This window comes from Pelophylax lessonae (assembly GCF_965119305.1).
Source record: "Pelophylax lessonae genome assembly, chromosome: 5".
Classification (NCBI taxonomy): domain Eukaryota; kingdom Metazoa; phylum Chordata; class Amphibia; order Anura; family Ranidae; genus Pelophylax; species Pelophylax lessonae.
In genome coordinates this window covers 524,683,696-524,701,693 of record NC_138772.1, presented here as the reverse complement: position 1 = coordinate 524,701,693, position 17,998 = coordinate 524,683,696, and the positions used below count along the sequence as shown (strand labels likewise).

The 17,998-nt window shown below is 47.3% G+C and overlaps 1 protein-coding gene across 6 annotated transcripts in view; it reads left to right on the top strand.

The window, feature by feature from the left end:
• The window catches only part of CYRIB (CYFIP related Rac1 interactor B), a 292,903-nt gene that overhangs the window by 104,076 nt on the left and 170,829 nt on the right, over positions 1-17,998 (top strand). The window lies entirely within an intron of this gene.

The following is a 17,998-nucleotide window of genomic DNA, read 5'->3' as shown; positions in this document are numbered from 1 at the left end:
CCCTGCAAGCCAGCCAATGAGGAGAGGGGGTCCCAGGACATGGATGTTTTCAGAAACCGGCGGTTGGCAGCTTGTTCTTGGTCAACCTCTTATGTTTACAATTGACAGGTTACCAATCCCATTAAGAGCCGATTCACATAGGCGCGACCCGACTTTGCCGGGCGACCTGTGAAGTCGCGGTGAGCAGCTCGCACCGCGACCTCTGAGCGGCATGCACGGACTTCATATCATTGAAGTCAATGCAGGTCGCCCCAAAGTGGCTCAGGACCCTTTTTCTAAGTCGGAGCGAGTTGTGTCGCTCCTATTAGAACGGGTCCTGTGCTAATCTATGGCAGGCGACCCACGGCGACTTGTCAGGCGACCAGGTTGCCTGACAAGTCGCCCCAGTGTGAACCGGCTCTTAAACCATTGTTTAAGTGGACTTTCTTGCATTTTTATGCACTTGCACTGTGTCCTGGATAGCATTAGCAGTACATAGGTTGGCTTGTTGTGTAATTTTGTCTTTTGTCACCGTTGCTAAGTCGACAATGTTTGCATGAACCTTTCTGTCATCTCCACAAGAGGAAGATTGATTTGAAGATGGAACCTGAGCTATATGGACGATTATTAATGGGAACCGTGACTACAATTCTAAATTCATTCATCTACCATTGTTGGGGACTAGATTAACGGTACAGAAGCGGCTGCTCCCTGTTTTATCAGTGTAGAGAGGAAGTGTGGCATATAAATCTTTGATAATTGTCACAAGTTGATTGTGGCCGTTATGTCACACAAATAGAATTTTTTTTTTTTTTTTTTTTTAATTCTCAAACAGAAGATGCATTTACATTTTCAAACACAGAAGTTTAGACTCAAGCTGTACATTTTCTAAGGTGGCCTGGTCACCAGACCCTTGAGGTTTGTACATTATGGCTGCCTTCTTATGAATTAAAATGGAATGGCGGGCTTAAAAACATTCTTTGGCCCAGGTAAATTTTAAAGGCATAATTCACCTTTTTAAGGCCATGTTTTTGATTATACCTATATTTAGAGTGAAACCTGGTTGCATACCCTAACCCCCCCCCCCCCACCACCCTCAAACTGCTCTCCCACTTACCTGAATCGTAGGGTGCTTCTCACTGCAGACTTTCGTTTTTGTTTGAGATTGGTAAGGATATGCATGGCTCCATCCATTAACAGGGATCTGTCATGGGAGAACTACAAGTCCCATTTTCCACTGTGGCAGAGAGACTCTGATTGCAGTGAAGCACAAGAGCAGTAACATCAGCACTCTTGTAACCCTTTGTTTACTTCCTCCAGCCCCATAACAGAAGGTTTGTATCTTTATACAAACCTGGGCCTGGGGTGTACACAACACAGGAGCCTGTGCATTGCACCCATGGTACACTGATCGCAGTTGAAATTCTCTGCAGGCTTTAATTCAAAAATTGAATACATGTATTTTCCAGGGAGGTCTGCCTAATAAAGTGACCACTGTGATTGGCTGCCATAGTAGTCACATTATCGGAAATCGGTAGTGTCAGTTCCCGATCATTAGTACACACTGAGAGCTGTCTTTGACAGCTCTGTCTCTGTGATGGTGGTGCGCAGTGAGCGCACTCTCAGCACAGAAATCTATGCTGCCCATGGAATGCATTTGTGCGACGTTGGCGTTTAAAGCCTACCCTCTTTGCTGCTGCAGATATGCATTACATGGACAGAAACAGGTTAAAAGGCTTCAACAAAGCTGGAAGGATTTTATACACAATACTCTTCTACAAGCTGAAACCTGTGTTAAATGGGCCTTGGGCAGCAAAGACTAAAGTGCCAAACCACAGATTCATATTCTAGATCAGGGTTGTCAAACTCAAATTTCATTGCAGGCCGCATCAGCATTATGGTTGTCCTCAGAGGGCCGGTTGTATCTGAAAGACTATATAAAGTTATGCAGGGCTTTTTTTCTCAGAGAATAGGTGCAGGAACTCAACCACTCCCCCACTAAACCGCACTGAACGATGGGTGTGGCCAAATTGCAACAGTGGGAGGATCTTAAAGGCGCAATTATAACCAGGGGTGCGCTGTGTACAGAGTGCAGAGTTCAGGGGTGCGCTGTGTACAGAGTGCAGAGTTCAGGGGTGCGCTGTGTACAGAGTGCAGAGTTCAGGGGTGCGCTGTGTACAGAGTGCAGAGTTCAGGGGTGCGCTGTGTACAGAGTGCAGAGTTCAGGGGTGCGCTGTGTGCAGAGTGCAGAGTTCAGGGGTGCGCTGTGTGCAGAGTGCCGAGTTCAGGGGTGCGCTGTGTGCCGAGTTCAGGGGTGCGCTGTGTGCCGAGTTCAGGGGTGCGCTGTGTGCCGAGTTCAGGGGTGCGCTGTGTGCCGAGTTCAGGGGTGCGCTGTGTGCCGAGTCCAGGGGTGCGCTGTGTGCCGAGTCCAGGGGTGCGCTGTGTGCCGAGTCCAGGGGTGCGCTGTGTGCAGAGTCCAGGGGTGCGCTGTGTGCAGAGTCCAGGGGTGCGCTGTGTGCAGAGTCCAGGGGTGCGCTGTGTGCAGCGTCCAGGGGTGCGCTGTGTGCAGCGTCCAGGGGTGCGCTGTGTGCAGCGTCCAGGGGTGCGCTGTGTGCAGCGTCCAGGGGTGCGCTGTGTGCAGCGTCCAGGGGTGCGCTGTGTGCAGCGTCCAGGGGTGCGCTGTGTGCAGCGTGCAGGGGTGCGCTGTGTGCAGGGGTGCGCTGTGTGCAGGGGTGCGCTGTGTGCAGAGTGCAGCGTCCAGGGGTGCGCTGTGTGCAGAGTGCAGCGTCCAGGGGTGCGCTGTGTACAGAGTGCAGCGTCCAGGGGTGCGCTGTGTACAGAGTGCAGCGTCCAGGGGTGCGCTGTGTACAGAGTGCAGCGTCCAGGGGTGCGCTGTGTACAGAGTGCAGCGTCCAGGGGTGCGCTGTGTACAGAGTGCAGCGTCCAGGGGTGCGCTGTGTACAGAGAGGGCAGAGTTCAGGGGTACGCTGTGTACAGCGCTGTTATGAGGAGTGGGCCACGTAGAATGCAAAGTTTAGGAGTGTGCAAGAAACCGCTCTGTTTCACAGGCTGTTCACATCTCGCTTCCAATCCCCCTCCTCTGGGTGTGAGGGCCACATGAAATGGCCTGGAGGGCCAGATTCGGCCCCTGGGCCTTGTGTTTGATAAAACTTTTATTTCAGTAAAGAATCAGAGGAAGACAATGCTTTCCATGGATCCAGAACTATCCACTTCATCAGGGCTTGAAATGGGAAACCTTGTATACAGACTCAAACTAAGATTGAACTGTGTTTTTACCAGTGTGAAAGCAGTCCCAGGTCTTATCAGCAGCTGGTTTGGTAGCCATAGGCCTCATGCACTCGGACAGCGAGAGGCTGAAATTGTGCTTGGCGTAAAATTTGTCTGGGTGCTGCATTAAAGTGCATATGAGTGAATAGCTATACTCCTTAAGTGCATCGTCATTCATCCCCGCACGCATGCACATACAATGAAACTACCACGTTCAGGAAATATGTTTTATATGTTTTTTTGAGTAAACAACAATGCACTGCAGCATCGCCGTTTGCAAATATGTGGCCGTGTACAGCCATTCACTTGTATTGCAGGCTGTATGTGGCTCCCTGGGCACAGGAAAACGCTGAATATTTTCAGGCCTTCACTGTCCATGTACATACGGGATTACAGCTAGAGGATAGGGTTGAGCGAACACCTAGATGTCCGTGTTCGACGGGTTCGGCCGAACTTTAAAAAAAAGTCCGGGTCCGTGTCCCGGACTTTTACCGAACTTTTCCCGGACACCGAACCCCATTGAAGTCAATGGGGACCCGAACTTTAAGGCACTAAAATGGCTCTAAAACACCAAAGGAAAGGGCTAGAGTGCTGCAAATGGCAGCAAAACGTAATTAAGAGCATGGCAAGTGCTCTGCAAACAAATGTGGATAGGGAAATAACTTAAAACAACAAAAAAAAACAGAAAAATAAAACAATGTTCTTCTTCATCTCTGAAGGACGAGGCCCATATGGAGTAGGAGGGAGGTTAAGGTGGTGGTGGATGTGGCGGTGACATAGGCGTGCGCACAGGGTGTGCTGGGTGTGCCTGGGCACACCCTAATCACCTAGGGCACATAGCATTGCCAGTGAGGAGATGGGAAAGATCTCCCTGGGACCTGCTCTGCTCTATTTCTCCTTGCCTACAGGTACATGGCCCCGATACATTACTCTCCCTGCTGGCAAACACATGCATGTGTATTTCAACTTTGGGGTGCACACCTTAATGCAATAGGCTGCGCACACCTATGGGCGGTGTAGGTGGAAGCGGCGGTGGAGGAGGACCAGGGCCGGATTAACAGCATCATGGGCTTGGTGCTGAGGATTTTGAAGGGCCTTAGGGCCGTGCCTTGCCATGCACCCAGAGGAGGAAGGGTGCAGCCATGCATGCCTAATTCAACATGGGATGCTGTCTCTGAAGCCCATAAACACATCCATGCATCGCCAACTGTCCCTCCTTGTCCGGCCTTCACGCTGTGTGGGGAGGTTCTGAGGGTGCTGCCTGGGGAAGTGAGCATAGAAGCCAGACTTCTGTGTTTACAAGTGACAGAAGAGCGGTAACAGTGAATATGGCCAACCCGGGGCCTATATAAAAGGTAGGGGCCTGGAGCTGCAGCTCCAATAGCCCCTACATTAATCTGGCCCTGAGGAGGAGGACGAGGTAGCCAACACTGCTTCTTTTCACAAATTTTAAATGAGGGTACACCCCAAAAGAGTGAGAAAGAGCAAAAATGGAACAATGGGTGGGTAAGGTCGGTATCCATTGCTATTCTGCATAAGGTACGGAAAAGTCCCGTGGGATCCATGCCTGGTTCATTTTAATGAACGTGAGCTTGTCCACATTGTCTCTGGACAGGCGGCTGCGCTTGTCTGTTATAACGCCCCCAGCCGTGCTAAATACCCGTTCAGATAATACACTGGCTGCAGGGCACGCCAGCACCTCCAAGGCGTAAAGGGCAAGCTCAGGCCATGTGCCCAATTTGGAGACCCAGAAGTTGAAGGGGGCAGACCCGTCATTCACTACATGTAGGCGTGTGCACACATACTGCTCCACCATGTTGGTAAAATGCTGCCTCCTGCTAAGACGTTCCATCTGAGCTGCTGGTGCTGCTGTTTGTTGTGGCGTGCTGACAAAGCTTTTCCACATTTCGGCCATGCTAACCCTGCCTTCTGAGGTGCTGGCGGTGCCCTGGTTGCGTTGGCGACCTCCTCCTCCTCCTCCTCTGCCTTGTGCTTCCACTGTGGCCCCGCTGTCAGATGGGAATGCCAGCAGCATGGCGTCTACCAGCGTGCGCTTGTACTCGCGCATCTTGCGATCGCGCTCCAGTGAGTGAATTAAGGACGGTACGTTGTCCTTGTAACGGGGATCCAGCAGCGTGGCCACCCAGTAATCAGCACAAGTTAGAATGTGGGCAACTCGGCGGTCGTTGTGGAGACACTGCAGCATGTAATCGCTCATGTGTGCCAGGCTGCCCAGAGGCAACGAAAGGCTGTCCTCTGTGGGAGGTGTATGGTCCGTGTCCTCTGTATCCCCCCAGCCACGCACCAGTGATGGCCATGAGCTGGCCTGGGTGCCACCCTGCTGTGAACATGGTTCCATCTCCTCCTCCAGCTCCTCCTCCTCCTCATCCTCCTCATCCTCCAGAACTGTGCCCCTGCTGGACAATTGCGTCCCTGGCGTTTGCGTGTGCAGGAACCCACCCTCGGAGCCCCTTGCGAATGACTGCCCTGAAAGCCTTGGAAATGTTACCTCTTCATCCTCCTCCTCCTCCTCATCCTGTGCCACATCCTCTTCCATCATCGCCCGAATTGTTTTTTCAAGGAGGCATAGAAGTGGGATAGTTAAGCTGAGAACGGCGTCATTGCCACTGGCCATGTTGGTGGAGTACTCAAAACAGCGCAACAAGGCACACAGGTCTCGCATGGAGGCCCAGTTAAATTAAATAGCGGAATAGAAAATATGATCCAAAAAAAGTGTATGTATATCACACGTACACAACCACACTAGGCCCCAATTACTATTGTTTGTACCCCTAAAAGGCTAGATGAGGAGTAGGGGGAGTATGGAACAGGCAGCACCCTCAAACCTTCAGAAGTATGAGATGAACCCCAACAACTTGGAAAGGTGGATCTCTCTCACACGTACCGACACAGACTATCCCGCAATTCAATTGATCCTCAAAGGTTTTTATTGAATAGCGGAATAGGAAATATGATCAAAAAAAGTGTATGTATCTCGCACGTACACAACCACACTAGGCCCCAATTACTATTGTTTGTACCCCTAAAAGGCTAGATGAGGAGTAGGGGGGGTATGGAACAGGCAGCACCCTCAAACCTTCAGAAGTATGAGATGAACCCCAACAACTTGGAAAGGTGGATCTCTCTCACACGTACCAACACAGACTATCCCCCAATTTAACTGATCCCCAAAGGTTTTTGATTAAATAGCGGAATAGAAAATATGATCCCAAAAAAGTGTATGTATATCACACGTACACAACCACACTAGGCCCCAATTACTATTGTTTGTACCCCTAAAAGGCTAGGAGTAGGGGGAGTATGGAACAGGCAGCACCCTCAAACCTTCAGAAGTATGAGATGAACCCCAACAACTTGGAAAGGTGGATCTCTCTCACACGTACCAACACAGACTATCCCCCAATTTAACTGATCCCCAAAGGTTTTTGATTAAATAGCGGAATAGAAAATATGATCCCAAAAAAGTGTATGTATATCACACGTACACAACCACACTAGGCCCCAATTACTATTGTTTGTACCCCTAAAAGGCTAGGAGTAGGGGGAGTATGGAACAGGCAGCACCCTCAAACCTTCAGAAGTATGAGATGAACCCCAACAACTTGGAAAGGTGGATCTCTCTCACACGTACCAACACAGACTATCCCCCAATTTAACTGATCCCCAAAGGTTTTTGATTAAATAGCGGAATAGAAAATATGATCCCAAAAAAGTGTATGTATATCACACGTACACAACCACACTAGGCCCCAATTACTATTGTTTGTACCCCTAAAAGGCTAGGAGTAGGGGGAGTATGTAACAGGCAGCACCCTCAAACCTTCAGAAGTATGAGATGAACCCCAACAACTTGGAAAGGTGGATCTCTCTCACACGTACCAACACAGACTATCCCCCAATTTAACTGATCCCCAAAGGTTTTTGATTAAATAGCGGAATAGAAAATATGATCCCAAAAAAGTGTATGTATATCACACGTACACAACCACACTAGGCCCCAATTACTATTGTTTGTACCCCTAAAAGGCTAGGAGTAGGGGGAGTATGGAACAGGCAGCACCCTCAAACCTTCAGAAGTATGAGATGAACCCCAACAACTTGGAAAGGTGGATCTCTCTCACACGTACCAACACAGACTATCCCCCAATTTAACTGATCCCCAGAGGTTTTTGATTAAATAGCGGAATAGAAAATATGATCCCAAAAAAGTGTATGTATATCACACGTACACAACCACACTAGGCCCCAATTACTATTGTTTGTACCCCTAAAAGGCTAGGAGTAGGGGGAGTATGGAACAGGCAGCACCCTCAAACCTTCAGTATGAGATTGTGTTCACTGTACCCCACAAAGATTGAGTTCACTGCACCCCACAATGATTGTGTTCACTGCACCCCACAAAGATTGTGTTCACTGCACCTCACAAAGATTGTGTTCACTGTACCCCCCAAAGATTGTGTTCACTGCACCCCACAAAGATTCTGTTCACTGTACCCCACAAAGATTGTGTTCACTGCACCCCAAAAAGATTGTGTTCACTGCACCCCAAAAAGGATGTTGTTCACTGCACCCCAAAAAGGATGTTGTTCACTCCACCCCAAAAAGATTGTGTTCACTGCACCCCACAAAGATTGTGTTCACTGCACCCCAAAAAGATTGTGTTCACTGCACCCCAAAAATGATTTTGTTCACTGCACCCCAAAAAGGATTTTGTTCACTGCACCCCAAAAAGGATGTTGTTCACTCCACCCCAAAAAGATTGTGTTCACTGCACCCCAAAAAGATTGTGTTCACTGCACCCCACAAAGGATTTTGTTCACTGCACCCCAAAAAGATTGTGTTCACTGCACCCCAAAAAGGATGTTGTTCACTGCACCCCAAAAAGGATTTTGTTCACTGCACCCCAAAAAGATTGTGTTCACTGCACCCCACAAAGGATTTGGTTCACTGCACCCCACAAAGATTGTGTTCACTGCACACCAAAAAGGATTGTGTTCACTGCACCCCAAAAAGATTTTGTTCACTGCACCCCAAAAAGATTGTGTTCACTGCAGCCCAAAAAGATTGTGTTCACTGCAGCCCAAAAAGATTGTGTTCACTGCAGCCCAAAAAGATTGTGTTCACTGCAGCCCAAAAAGATTGTGTTCACTGCAGCTCACACACAGAAAAATGGATGTGGATCACTGACACCTGCCTATCTCCAATCCCACACCACACAGCAATATCGATTGTAGTTTGTAGAACACAGTTTCCCTAAAATTCAGCAGACTCTGTCCCTAACAGGATTGAGAAGAGATCGTAGATCAGGATTGAGTGCAGACCCCACCCCCCACACAGCAATATCGATTGTAGTTTGTAGAAGACACTGACCCTATATAATTCAGCAGACTCTATCCCTAAAATGCCTACAACTCGCCCTGCCTAAACACTCCGACCTGTCCCTCAATTCTATCCGGACACAAATGGTTTTTTCCTGCCTATCTTTCCCTAATCAGCAGCCAGCACGTTGATGTGTGCTCTGTCCCTGAATCTAAGCAGCATAATGACGCCGCTGCGGCTGCCTCGAACTTATAAAGACTTGGTCACATGCTTCAGACGGCCAATCACAGCTACTGAGACATTTGCAGGCATGGCTGGGATGGCTTAAGGCACACCAGTTAAACGATTGTTGATTGGCTGTTGAAAGCCCGCCATGAAAAGAGCGCCAAAGCATGCAAAACCCGGAAATAAAACGACCGAACACGGATTTTTACCCGAACATACAGTAAAGTGTCCGTGTTCGGGTACAAAAAATCCAATTATTCGGTACGAACACGAATAATACAGTCCGTGTTCGCTCAACACTACTAGAGGACAATGCTGGGGGAATTGAAGTATGGTCACAATGCTCTTCTATAGACCACTAGCCAGGGAAGTGACACAGGAAGCTGCAAAATTCAAAAGTGTAATATTGGTTTAAAAAACATCTGACAGTGCAGTGTGCCAGAGCCTCTTTATTCACAAGACTAGCTGAGCAGAATTACAAATATTGTGGAAATTAATGTGGTTATGTTTGTATCTGAAATGTGTTTTGTTTGGTTGCAGTTCTACTTTAATTCCAATCTGCATTAGGGTCTGAAAGGATTTCATTCTCAGAGTTTACCCCACCTGTTAGTCTATTTCTTAAAGTGGAACTACACTGTATCTGAGCACCACAACCCAAATGCTATTTCATTTTTTATTTACTATTCAAAGCAACCTCCTCCATCTATCCATGTCTATATGCTTATATTTTGTTAAGAAATTACTTTGAAAAACACCCCCCTAGCATTTCTAGACACAACCATCTTGAGTAAGTGCAGATGATCTATGTAGCATTTGCTTCCTGGAATCCATCTGTCCTTAGCACAGGCGTACAGGCAGGAGGGTGTGCTTAGCTGAGAACACCCCACCTGAAGACTCCTGGGATGTATGACATCATTTGCCAAGGCTTGGAAACCAGGAAGTAACTGCGGAAGTGTAAGAATGAAAACAAGTAAATATGATATACCTTCCTCTCTATTTACTAATGCTAGCAGCTTAAGGATTAAAGTGCTTGATTGTATAGGCTGAAGGTTTTTTACCTTCATGCATTCCATCCTTCTGTGTACTGCTCCCCTCACAGCCCCCCAAATACTCACCTGAGCCCCCTCTACATCCAGCGATGTGTACAGGAGCCTCGGCTGTCCTGGGACCCCCTCTCTACATGGGCTTAGACAGCAGCGGGAGCCATCGGCTCCCACTTCTGTTAATCACAGCTAATGAGGAGAAAGTGGGGGGCGGGGCTGACCATGGCTCTATGTGTTTTATGGATGCATAGAACAAGGCACACACCAGTGCCCCCATAGCAATCGGCTTGCTATTGGAGGCACTGGTCAATGGAGAGGAGCCAAGAGCGTCGGCGGGGGACCTGAAGTGAAGGATTAGGGCTGCTCTGTGCAAACCCACTACACAGAGCGGGGAAGTAAAACATGTTTGTTATTTAAAAAAAAAAAAAGCCAAACCTTTTAATACCACTTTATTGCCATCCACTAGCAATAATCGCACGTAAAATCCGGCAGGTTGGTTGTACCCAAGTGGATCGATCCTGCTGAGCCCATTGGTGTGCGCAGATAATTGCATTAGGGTGTGCACTCCGAAGCTCAAACACATATGCATGTGTGTGTACATACACTATATTACCAAAAGTATTGGGACACCTGCCTTTACTCACACATGAACTTTAATAGCATCCCAGTCTTTGTCCGTAGGGTTCAATATTGAGTTGGCCCACCCAGCTATAGCCGCTATAACAGCTTCAACTCTTCTGGGAAGGCTGTCCACAAGGTTTAGGAGTGTGACTCTGGGAATGTTTGAACATTCTTCCAGAAGCGCATTTATGAGGTCAGGCACTGATGTTGGACGAGAAGGCCTGGCTCACAGTCTCCTCTCTAATTCATCTCAAAGGTGTTCTATTGAGTTGAGGTCAGGACTCTGTGCAGGCCAGTCAAGTTCCTCCACCCTAAATTTGCTCATCCAGGTCTTTATGGACCTTGCACTTGCCTGTCCAGGAATCCAGTGGTGTCTTCACCTGAGCCGATCTTTCAAATGGCTATCAGGTGCTGCTGCCGCCATCTCCACTAAGGGGAACTGGCAGTGAAGCCGTGCGGATTCACAGCCGGTCCCGTAGTGTGCATAAGTGCTCTAATTGGGCCGGCTGCAGAAGGAGGAGGTGGGGGCCGAAATAGGAAAGGATACCGGTCTAAACCAAAGCCCCGTACACACGCACCGATTGTCGGCCGAACGATCAGCCGTCTTTTGTCCAGTGCTGTTGTGTTGGTTGAAATGTGCTCTAGACTGCACACCAGTGTTAATTTCGTCGACTAAAACCGACTAAAACTTTTTCGTCGACTAACACAATTCAGATGACTAAAATACGACTAAAACTAAAATGGCATTTTAGTCAAAAGACTATAACTAAAACTAAATCGAAATTTGCTGCCAAAAATTAACACTGGTGCATGCTCAAAGCATAAATAATAACATATTAGATTTTTCACTCCAGGACCAGCAGTAGTATATAATGAGTTTGGAAATTGTAGAGAAATGCTTAAATAATGCATTACAAATTACAATTGAACTACACCCATTCCATTATAGATGACTAAAATGAGTTTTAGTCGACTAAAATGTAGGGCGTTTTAGTCGACTAAAATATACTGGATTTTTAGTCGACTAAATACGACTAAAACTAAAAGACTTGCAGAAGACTAAAATAGGACTAAAACTAAAATGCCATTTTAGTCCTAAGACTAAGACTAAAACTAAATTGAAATTTGCTGCCAAAATTAACACTGCTGCACACGAATTTTGTCGGCCAACAAAAACCAACTTCAGAAGTGATGTCATGTGATGGTTAACTTTCCCTGTGTTTTTGTCGGCCAAAATCTGTACTGACTGATGAACAATTGGCCGTTCTGGTGACGGCCAACAAAAATTTTATAGCATGCACACCAGATTTTGTTCGGCCGAAAAGTCGCAGTCGGTTGTCGGAAGCATCATACTAACAAGCCGACAATCGGCCGATCGGACGTTGGCCGAACATTTACGGCCGACAATCGGTACGTGTGTACGGGCCTTAACTCCCAAAAGGTGCCAAATGTGGCAGCAGAGGGGAGGCAGATAAGCAAAGCTTTCACTTCTGGGTGGAGTCAGCCTTGATAATGGCTTGTTTGTAACCGAGGAATTCCTGTTTTCCTAGAGCGGTTTGGTAAAAAAGAATATGGACAATTATCGGGATATAGCGTGTCAGCCAGATGCAGAGGTGGAGTAGCAGGATGACACTAAACAGCCAGGACTGGGTTATGTTACATAAAGAATATTCACATTTGATTGGGATGCGCTTTAATATCTTCTGCAAAAGAATCTAGAAAACGGCCATAATTTACACATTAGGTTCAAGCAGAGTAGACATAAACAATGAAAATCTAATCTGTAATTTCAGCTCCTGGACATGATGTGTTCTGTGCACTAAAATAGAAGCCAAATACAATACAGCTGCCCCAGAAACTGCTGAAAATCATTAGCGTTTGATCAGGTTTCCTATTCTGTGCATGGCCGTAATTGTTGTATTGATTCCATTGTAGTAAACCTGAAAAAAAAATTCCCTTATTCCTATTAACTGCTTCTGCCTTAAAGCTGAACTCCGGGTATGGATTTTATTGTTTAGTTAACCACTTAAGCCCCGGAAGATTTTACCCCCTTCCTGACCCTATTTTGTGATTCGGCACTGCGTAACTTTAACGGACAATTGCGCGGTCGTGCGACGCTGTACCTAAACAAATTTGACATCCTTTTTTTCCCACAAACAGGTGGTATTTGATCACCTGTGCGATTTTTTTTATTTTTTTTTGATCATGCGCTATAAACAAAAAAAGAGCGACAATTTTGCAAAAATAACAATATTTTTCACATTTTTTTTTTTATATGAAATTCCCCCAAAACAAATGTTAAAATCAAATTTTTTTTATTATTTTAGGCCAATTTGTTTTCTGCTACATCTGTTTGGTAAAAAAAATCACAATAAGCGTATTTTAAATGGTTTGCGCAAAAGTTATTGCGTTTACTAACTAAGGGAAAGATTTTTGTTTATTTTTTTTTTAACGAGTAATGGCGGCGATCTACGATATTATTATTTTTTTTTTGCGGGACTGCGACATTGCGGCAGACAGATCAGACCCTTGACTGATATTTTTGACACTTTTGGGGTTACCAGTGACATTACTACAGTAATCAGTGCTATACATATGCACTGTTACTGAAAAAATTACACTGGCAGGGAAGGGGTTAACTTTATTGGAGATGCAGGGGTTAAATGTGTCCCTAGGGGCGTGTTTCTAACTGTAAAGGGGCGTGGCTTGTGATGTAACCACAGAGACATACGATCCTACATAGCAGGATCATATGATCTCTGCTGTTACATCAGGGAGAATGACAGACTGCTTTGTTTACATTAGCCGCCTGCCTTTCTCCCTCTCCAGCGGGAGATTGCGAGTGGCCGGCGGACATCGGGTCCGCCGGTCACACGCGCAGGGATCACAGTAAACGAGCGGGGGCAGGAGCGCGCCTCCGACGGCGCACGCTCGCCCCCTATTGGCTCGCAGGTGAGTGACGTACCCATACATCACTTTGCCTGCACGGGGCTGACCGCCGCAGTATATGTACTTGCGGCGGTCGGCAAGTGGTTAAATTGGTCCAGCCTGAACCAATGTAGGTATGCATACTCTATACCTGTGGGACTGCTGTGGAAGTGAAGAATCCCTAAAGTAGTTGCTGCTATTACAGTGATCGGTGCTGTTCTCTGGGTCCCATGCTGAATGGTTGCCCTGCTCTTATAGTGAACACAGGGAGTCGCTCTCAAAGCCAGGTTCTCTGCTTTCATGATCCACAGGAGTAAATTGGGTGCAGATCTGCTGATACAAAAGCAATAAGTGCAGTAATCGAAAAAGGACACCGCTCTACCCAACCAGCTAGTGTGACACAAAAATATGGAGTGGCCTCCGCCTACATGTCTCCTTCATGAAACCACACTGCTGACGCATTTTGCCCGCCTCTGGTGCATACTCATGACCCTATGACTATGCCCCGGTGGGCGGGGCGTAACGCGTCAGGGCATGGTAACTTGGCGGAGACCTGTAGGCTGGGGCCACTCGATATTTCTGTGACACTTGGCTGGTCAGGGAGAGCAGCATCATTCTCCATCTGCAGGGAGCCGCTCACTAGGGAGGAGTGCCATTCATAGAATGCCTTGCTTTTTTCTCAATGAATGAAGGCATTCTCTGATTGGCCAAGGTGGAAAGGCAGGGAGGGGACATCATGATCTCCACCTTGTCCAACCAGAGAATGCTTTGCATTTTCATTAAGGAAACCGTGCAGAGCAAGTGACCCTTTGGGATTACTGTGCAGCAGGGCAGCCGCTCAGCAAAACGCCTTGTTTCCAGTCAGGACAGTTCACATCGCTGCATAGCAGAGGTGCAGGAATTGCAAAATTTGCGAAACAGAAATAGAAAATTTCAGCTGTTTGCCTGGAGATCGCTATAAATGCGCACATGCTGGCAGGTCGTTTGGGTCCAGCCTAAACGTTTCCTAATACCTGTGTTCTGTGTGATGGTGTGAGCACAGTGCTGTCCTTCTAAGCATATGACAATCTGATTTATTCTAGTATTCCATTCATCTATTTCCTGGAAATGTGTGGGCATTTTGACTGCTCCGTTTTCTGTTTTGCGGTTGTACTGAAAGGGAAGCCATTGGACAGGCAGGAAATGATTTGCTCATTTATCTTGGATTTCAGCATGCTGTATGTCAAACAATGACGTGTGAACGAATGTAGAAAATCCCATTGAATGAAAATAAAGTGAAAGCACTGATTATAGTTTAAAACTTTGATTAATGAAAAAAAGAATGCATCGAAAGGATGTACCTACAAACGCAAGGTGACCAAAAGAGCAATGAAATATTAGCCCGGTGTGGCTTTGAAGTGGTGCTACTTAAGCGCAACTTCCAGTGCCATTTCATATGCGGCTTGCTGACATCTGTGCGACTTTATTTAACAGATGTCAATGCAAGTCGCAATGAAATCTTACATAAATATAGCAGGAACCTTTTTTCAAAGTCGCTGCAACTTGAGTGACAGTGATTTGAACGGTTCCATTGCCGAAAATGGGGTGCGACTTGTCATGCAACTTTGAACTGTCGCATGACAAGTCGCACTGGTGTGAACCAGGGCTAAAGAATGTGTTACACCAACATTTCATATTCCTGATATGGGCCTGCTGTACCATGTAATTGTATAAAAAAAATATCCTGTTCTCTTTGTATTGCTTCCTTTGTTTGAAATCTCTGGTGTTTCTGCCAGTTCCTCTGCTTTCCTATTAAAAACCAACCACACTAGGCATGAGAGCACAGCGCGGTCCATTTTCTGGCTGTGCCTACTTTCCCCCAATGATCAGACTTTTGCAGACCCCCCCGCACAGCTATTCACTGGGAAGAACAGTGCACTGCTGTTTCTCCTCCTCCAGCTCTCTGAGCTCCTTATGCTGCTGGGAACAGAGGGTTTGTATTCACTTATAAGAGAGAAACAAAAGGCATTTATAATATTTTACACACGCACACACACACACATTTGCTTTTTATCTATATTTTAAACTGAATAGGTTGTTTTGCCAGGTGAGGATTCACATATACTTTAACCCCTTAGTTCTGGTTCACACTATTGCGATGCTGGAACACTGCCATATGCAAATCGCTGGGGGTGTCAATTCAGAGTTAACGACACCCCCAGATCAGATCGCATATCGCAGTGCGATCTGACAGTTCACACATGAATCAGATCGCACTAGTGTGAACCACCATGCGATCCGATTCTGCTGCGGACCAAAAAAAGGGTCCTGTGCGAGTTCACTGCGATTGTGGTGCGAATTCAGCCATACAAACTGTATGGCTGAATTTGCACCGCACAGACCTTGCATGTGATTTTAGGAGCAGTGCGCTCCGAATCATATGCGATCTCTGCCATCGCATTAGTGTGAATCGGCACTTATGCTGACAGTACGCAAATATGCAGCTTCTCAGTGGGTGGGCCTGAATGCCAAGCGGCCGCATATTTGGGCACCAGATTGTACATACAGCTGTGCCGAGAGCACGCTCCCAGCACAGTTACTGGTGGTTAACAGAAAGCTCCCGATCGCTTTTTGCAGTGGACGCATTCTGGTTATGTGACCGCTGTGACAGCCAATCACGGCAGTCACGTAATCCTAAACCCCTGCCCCGCCTCCTGGCATCTGAAACTTTTTAAAGGGCCAGGAGGTGTCGGCGCAAAGGGGTTAAGGGACCATTAGAATCCTCCTCTTCCGCCTCAACGGGTTTTTTTTTTTTTTTTTCTTAAACCTTTATACATATCCTTTTTTTTTTTTTTCTTGAAGTCTTTATGGCAGTCCAGTAATGCCACCACAATCTTTTCTCCTTCTGGCGGCTGAGGGGTTGTGCAAATCACAGGCTGGGTTCCAGGACTGAGCAGCCATCATGTAAGGACTTGTGGGCAGATGCTCGCTCCTCTAGTTCTGTGATCCCATGTTGGGTGATTATGTGCTCCTAAAGCAGTGATGGGGAACCTTGCCACCCCAGATGTTGGCTGATTATGTGCTCCTAGAGCAATGATGGTGAACCTTGCCACCCCAGATGTTGGGTGATTATGTGCTCCTAGAGCAGTGATGGCGAACCTTGGCATCCCAGATGTTGGGTGATTATGTGATTCTAGAGCAGTGATGGCGAACCTTGCCACCCCAGATGTTGGCTGATTATGTGCTCCTAGAGCAATGATGGTGAACCTTGCCACCCCAGATGTTGGGTGATTATGTGCTCCTAGAGCAGTGATGGCGAACCTTGGCATCCCAGATGTTGGGTGATTATGTGCTCCTAGAGCAGTGATGGCGAACCTTGGCATCCCAGATGTTGGGTGATTATGTGCTCCTAGAGCAGTGATGGCGAACCTTGGCATCCCAGATGTTGGCTGATTATGTGCTCCTAGAGCAGCGATGGAGAACCTTGGCATCCCAGATGTTGGGTGATTATGTGCTCCTAGAGCAGTGATGGCGAACCTTGCCACCCCAGATGTTGGCTGATTATGTGCTCCTAGAGCAGTGATGGCAAACCTTGGCATCCCAGATGTTGGCTGATTATGTGCTCCTAGAGCAGTGATGGCAAACCTTGGCATCCCAGATGTTGGGTGATTATGTGCTCCTAGAGCAGCGATGGCGAACCTTGGCATCCCAGATGTTGGCTGATTATGTGCTCCTAGAGCAGTGATGGCAAACCTTGGCATCCCAGATGTTGGCTGATTATGTGCTCCTAGAGCAGCGATGGCAAACCTTGGCATCCCAGATGTTGGCTGATTATGTGCTCCTAGAGCAGTGATGGCAAACCTTGCCACCCCAGATGTTGGGTGATTATGTGCTCCTAGAGCAGTGATGGCAAACCTTGCCACCCCAGATGTTGGGTGATTATGTGCTCCTAGAGCAGTGATGGCGAACCTTGCCACCCCAGATGTTAGGTGATTATGTGCTCCTAGATCAGTGATGGCGAACCTTGGCACCCCAGATGTTGGGTGATTATGTGCTCTTAGAGCAGTGATGGCAAACCTTGTCATCCCAGATGTTGGGTGATTATGTGCTCCTAGAGCAGTGATGGCAAACCTTGGCATCCCAGATGTTGGCTGATTATGTGCTCCTAGAGCAGCGATGGCAAACCTTGGCAACCCAGATGTTGGCTGATTATGTGCTCCTAGAGCAGTGATGGCAAACCTTGCCACCCCAGATGTTGGGTGATTATGTGCTCCTAGAGCAGTGATGGCGAACCTTGCCACCCCAGATGTTGGCTGATTATGTGCTCCTAGAGCAGTGATGGCGAACCTTGGCATCCCAGATGTTGGCTGATTATGTGCTCCTAGAGCAGCGATGGTGAACCTTGGCATCCCAGATGTTGGGTGATTATGTGCTCTTAGAGCAGTGATGGCGAACCTTGCCACCCCAGATGTTGGGTGATTATGTGCTCCTAGAGCAGTGATGGTGAACCTTGCCACCCCAGATGTTGGCTGATTATGTGCTCCTAGAGCAGTGATGGTGAACCTTGCCACCCCAGATGTTGGCTGATTATGTGC